We start from the raw sequence: 6,308 nt of genomic DNA, 5'->3' as shown, positions 1-6,308 counted from the left end.
CGAAATATAAGTGTTGGCATGAAAAAACTTTAGGAAAATGTTTGGAGCAGCTTTTTCCTGAACAACTGGAATGTTGGGGCACATTAACAGCACTTGGTTTTGCTGCCAAGTGTGTTTTGAAACTTTTGAAACTTACTGGGTGTTGTTTAAATGGTAGAAGCTTGAAAAAATAGTTCCACTGTGCTTCTTTTGAGGACGATGTGAGTATTTTTGCAAAGACAGTGATGAGGTTTCCAGGCACCTCACAGAGCTGTCTACTCTAGCTCCAGGGAATGGGAAGTAAAACTGAACTGCTGCTTTGATCTCCTGGATTTAATGAAGGGTTTCTGATATTAAAGGGAGGATTAACAGCTGCCTTCCCAGATCCAGGGTGAGGGCTCTCAGCCAGCCTTTGTTGTTGTGAAAGCTTCACCTGGGACAGTCTGAAATTCTTTTTACAGCAGTGTTAATTTCTTATGTGGAGAACATGAAAGTTTTACCTCTTCTCTACAGGGCTTTGCAATAGAGTATCTGGATAAAGCAGGGATGCCCAGTACATCCCAAAGCATCCCTGTATTAGATGATGGGATGTTTTTCAGGTTGTTGTTTGGGCTACAAGGAAGATTTAATCTGTTAAATACAGACCAACAGCAACAAAAAAATCAAGCAGGATGATGTGTGAGCGGGGAAGTGCTTTACAAAGCATTACCCAAGAACATTCCTCACTTATGCAATACCTTTTCTTTATGTTTCCTGCAAGTTCTCGATGCTGGCAGGACAGTTTTAAAAAAGTAAGGAGGAAGCGGTGTGATTAAACAAGACTCAAATATTTTTTGAGGAAAGTGGGACTTCAGAAGTTGATATTCTTCATAGCAATGAGGTCTAAAAAAGAGAGTAGAAAAAAAGAAGAAAGCAAGTGCTGGAATTCAAATGAAACACCTGCTCATTTGTGATTGCTTGGTGGGAAGGTGGCAATGAAACAGGCTCTTGTTCAGTGACGCACTCATATGAGTGCACGGAAGGGGTTGGCCAGGAGGCACTTGGGAATGAAGATTCTCAGTGCTGCCTGGGGCTTGGAACAGAGCAGGGCTGTCTCATTCCATGAGCCTTGTGGGGTAAGACTCCGGGTTTTTGATTCATTCATATTTGGTCTTAAAACAAGCTGCTTGCTATTCTTTGGGGAAGGAGAAAAACATCTGTGTGCTTTCTGCTTACACACCATTGGCTACTTTGGTGACACCTCTCAGGTAGGTGGCCTCTCTTACAGTTAATCTGGCTGGAAGAGCAAATAATGAACCACATGTTTTTATCATACAAAGTATAGTTTTAGGTTGGTACAGGTTTAAGTAACATGCTATTTGTTTATGTTACAGTTCTGCAGTGGGTTAAAAGAACAGGGGTTATTTTGTTGATACTTAACTGTGTGTCATTAATGCTGTATCAAGGTAGTTACTGTATTTCTTGAAACTAGTGTGTTCTTCTGGGAGTGCTGTAGGGAGGCTAATTATAATGCAGAGGAGCGAATGGCTTTGTAAGAGACCTCCTCGCTCTCCATGAGTGAAGAATATCCCTTCAGTGGGAGGAACAGCACCTCTGCTCCCAGGCACAGAGTGCAGGTGGGAGCCGTAGGGAGGTGCAGTGCTGTCTCCTTGTTTCTGTGTTTGTCTCTACCTGCAACAGCTGCTTTGGGATGCAGGTAGGAGCTCAGCACTCTCCTTAAAGCCCAGGTAATTCCTGTGGCACCTCTGGGATGGCTGGTGAAACACTCCAGCAGGCGTGGCATCCTGAGATTAAAACCACTCAGGCATTTAGAGCATCACTCAAAGCCACCTGAAAAGTACCAGAGCGCTGCCCCAGTGCACTGCACAGGCTGGCTTGGGAGGGGATTGTGTCAAGAGTCCCAAAGATTTTTCCAGTGGTAAGAGAAAGTGTCCCTGGCATTAGCAGGGCAGTGCAGAGCTCCTGGGGGTCCCATCGTGTTTGTAACAACTGCTCACTGCATAATTGGCAGCCAAGGTTTTCTAATTGGGTTGGGTTTCCTGTTTCACCTCAACAGGAGCCTGTGCTGACACCGGGACTGGCCTTCTCTCTCCCCCAGTTTAGCTCCATTTCCCAGTGACGCACTCCTGTTTATTTCCACCCGTGCATTTCCCCAAAGGTTCCAAAGAACTTCTCCATTGCTCTTTGGAGCTTTTCATTTCTTCTTTCTGTATCTTCCTTTGCTCTCTCTGCATTTCTCATCCCCATCTCCCCCCAGCCTGTACCACTTACGTTGCTGTCCCAGTTTCCAAAGCATCCCCTGAAACTCCAACTGCAGTGCTCTGTTCTGCTCCAGGCTGGTAGAAACACAGATACTGTAAGCCACAAGATTAATTCCCCCCTTAGAAAAGTTCTAGTCTTTTAAAGTTAGCCTTTTGAAACATATGTTCCCATAAATACAAGTATTGGCACCCCCAATATGTTTCCAGTCTTTGGTGTTATGTATTAAAAGCTGCAATTTTTAGTTATACTAATTTATAAGAAGTATAAATAACCATATGGCCAAAGGAGTCAGTTTGTGGGTTGATTGGTTTTTTTAGGGTTTTGTTTTTGTAGTGGAATGCTCCAGTAGTGTAACAGCAAATGGCAATGCAATGTATTTTAGGAGACACTGATGATTCTGCTTGAATTGCAGTTCCCTTGTACTGCAGGGGAAAATAGAAGAAGAATACGGCAAAGATATTAAAAAAAAAGAAAGACTAAAATCCTACAAACAGTTCCTTTACTTAGAAGAAATTGAGGAATACTTCAGGAAATTAAAGATTAAATGGATTTTTTTCTTTACGCAAGGCAAAGTGTAATTTGACATTACCCACTTGCCATCTGTTCAAATGCTGCACGTTGAGGTATTTTCTGGTTTATGTCAATTTGCATGACATACTTGTAACTTTTAACTAATTAACAATGTTATATTTAAAACATTCATTCCTTTTAACTACACAATAGCAGAGCAGCAGTCCTTGGAAAGTGAAACTTGGAAATGCTGCTGCCTTTTGGCTTTGATAACAAGCTATGGGTAAATTTCTATTCAATTTCTAATCGTGAAATTGGGAAAATACTAATGAACACTTTCCTCAGAGTTGTTAAAATTCATGACTTGCAATTTGTGAAGAATAATGACTTACTGCTAATGCTGCTGAGCAGCCTGCACATTATTCCCTGGAGAAATGCTTGATATTGGATTAAGGCAAAAAGGGAAAATACACAATAGACCAGAGGCTTTTCAAGAGCTCTGTGCAGCCCTGCAAAAAGTCTTTTAGATGCTCTGGAGTTCCTCAAGCACCTTACATGAAAATGAGTTTGGATAACTGAATAATTGCCTACCTAATCCTGTAGTGCTGGATCCTGGTGCTGTTCCCAGTGATGCAGGGAGGCATTGACTACAGCAGCATCCACAGACCCTGCACTTGGTTACATGCTGTAGGAAAGGATGCCTTCCCTGACGCCTCATAGTGTTAAAAATCCTCTACCTTGCAATTATAGATTTGTACTCGGCCTTCTATCTGGCCATCAGCATCCTCAGAGCTGACAGGTGGTGCTGTGAGGGTTTGCTGCCAAGTCCCCAGGCCAAGCGAAGCTGTCACTGCCATCCCCTGGGACGTGTCCTGTCTTTTCCTGATCCCACAAAACATGACTTAGAGCTGTGTTGGTTTCTTGGGAGTCTTCTGGCTGGGCAAGTTTTGATACCTTGAAGGAGAGTTCTCCTCAATCATGGTTCCTCAGCAGGAGCCTGCTGAGCTGCCCAGCCAACTGTCCCCAGGCCCTCCAGCGCTGTCACCCACTCAGTGCCTCTTCTGCTCAAGAGGGGACCTTGTTTGTGTCTGTCTTGCTCTGCCTTGACACAGGTCCTAGGAGTTTTCTTCCTCCCCACTGCTGTTTGGAGCTTTTCAAGTACTTGGAAAGGGTCCATTTTGCCAGAGCTGGGATTTTATTTCAGCCTTCAGCTTTGCTTTTTGTGTGCAGCAGGTTGAGGTCTTGAGCTGCTGTACCCATCTGCTGCCCACTCCCATTGTCACCATGGCTGGTTTTTTGCCATCTCCAGGAGCTACTGCTGCTTGCCTACCCCAGCTCGGTTGGTTGTAGCTTGTCTGACACCTGCAGGTGGCCCATTTGAGAGCTGCCCACCCTTAAATTTAACTCCCTGGCTGGAAGGGGAATTCTGCAGCACTGTCCCAGTCCCAGGGCTGTGCAGGGAGAGGGGGGTAACCCCTTTGCAGGCAGCAGGGACACAGCAGAAGCCTGTAATGTGTGTTTTGGCTGTGCTGTGCCCAGCTGGTGAGGCATGAGAAAAATTGCATGGATGTAAAATGGCTCATGCTGCTCATCCCTGGAGCATCCACTGCGTCAGCTTCGGAGCGAGCAAATCGCAGCGGTGCAGCGAGGGAGGCAACTCCTCTGGTCACGATGCTTCAAGGACAAGAAGCTGGAGGTTAAGGAAAAATAGGCCACATCAGCAGTATTTCAATTCCTTTCAGAAAAACTTTGATGTGAATAGATACAGAGTGTTTATTTTAGCTGCCTGTTCTCACATGAGAATCAAGCACAGCACAAAAATAACTCGGTTATAACTATAGGAAGAGCAACCCTTGCAGTTTAAATGCATGTCTCAGAAATAATCATCTCTGATGGTTTAAAATACTCTGGAAAGATGTTTTCTCTCCCTCATCCCCACATATTCAGTCTCATGATTATAAGAAATGCAAATGAACTGGTTTAAGTGCTGCTGTGTTTCTGTAAGTGTTTTACAGGTCTCACTCTGAAAACCTCTTCACATTTCCCTCTGCCCACCTGACAAAGCTGGGATGTGTTCCTGGCAGAAATTGGGTCTGGGAGGTTATTGAGACATTTTCCCACCTTAACCTACATTCCCTTCAGTAGGAAGAGTCCTTAGAAATGAGCAGGCATGTGCCAGTTTTGGGAATCTAAAGAAGGCCTGAGGTGTAATATATAAAAGCCGAGTAAGTAAGGCTTAGCTGTCTGAGGGGGAAGATGCTGTACTGGAGGAAGGTGGGGAGGAATCCACTAATTTGATTTTGCAGAAGTGAAATAATAAACTGGTTTAAATTCCACCATCAACCACCCTTCCCCACCCAGTGCTGCAGTTGCTGCAACCTACACTTTTCTTCCAAACAAAGATCTTCCTGGACTATTAATGGCAGTGCTTTACAGGAGTTCTGTGCCTATTAATAAGCTGACAGATGGCTGTAGTTTCTGATGAACCAGATTAGGTTTCATTGATTAATCTGTTTTCGCCCTACCCCAAAGGACAGGCACAGCTGTGCCGACCAGCAGCTGCTCTTGCACAGACCTGATTTCCACAAGCACATCTGCCTGCCTGGCGAGGAAGTGATCCCGGTGCTGCTGCCCTCGGGAGGCTGGGAGGGAGCTGGTCTGGCGTCTCTGCTAAGGCAGAATGGAGAAGCAGGGCAGCCAACGGGGTCCCTGTTTGGGAGCTGAGGGACTGGGAGGAGTCCGACCTCGTGGTCCCCATTGCAGTCACACTGTTAAAACAACACCATGTGGGTGAAATCAGGGAGCTCAATGGGAAATTCGGAGCTGACCTCTGGTTGCGGTCCCCAAGCCCTGTGTATTACTGGAACTGATTCACATGACTGACAGGGGGAGACCTGTTGGAGGCAGCAGGTTTGCAGCACATGGGGCTGGGACTTGGGAACAAGCAGCCCTTAGTTCTGTGCCTCTTTTACAGGGTGGCTGCCAAGCTCCAGGATAGGAACCCAAAGTACCTCAGAGCAACATCAGTGGAGTGTCAGAGCTGGAATCTCATCTACTCTGTGCTTCCTCTCCCAGTTATGATCTCGATGAGGCAGAGCACCGTATGTTGATTTCCTCCCCCACACCACTCTGGATTTACATTTATTCATATGCCAGGTTCTCCTTTCACCTTCCCTGTGGCTTCTCCAAGAAGATTGCTTGTATTAGTTTCCTGACAATGTAAAGGTCAGCAATGAAAAAGACTGTGTATTTTTTTATTTTTGCCCTGAGGCAGAGGAAGAGCTCTGTTCCAGACTTTTATCTTGCAGAGAGCTGGGATGTTTTGAAAAATTGTTTCTTATTTTGGACTGACTTGGGATGGAGCTTGTGATTCTCTGCTGTGACCTCTCCCTGGAGCGCAGAGACGATGCCATGTGTGGTTAAAATTTAACATGCTTGAAATAGTTCCTCCAGGCGAGCTGTGGGACTCAGCCTCCCTCGGTTCTGGTCCTGTGCCAGCTGCCTGTTCCCCTGCAATCGCCTCTGAGCTCTAGAAGAGAGACCAGAGTCCCCTTGCT

The sequence above is a fragment of the Corvus brachyrhynchos genome, unplaced genomic scaffold (assembly GCF_000691975.1).
Source record: "Corvus brachyrhynchos isolate BGI_N302 unplaced genomic scaffold, ASM69197v1 scaffold21, whole genome shotgun sequence".
NCBI lineage: Eukaryota > Metazoa > Chordata > Aves > Passeriformes > Corvidae > Corvus > Corvus brachyrhynchos.
The sequence above is the reverse complement of the archived record's forward strand: the minus strand, read 5'-3'. Positions refer to the sequence as shown.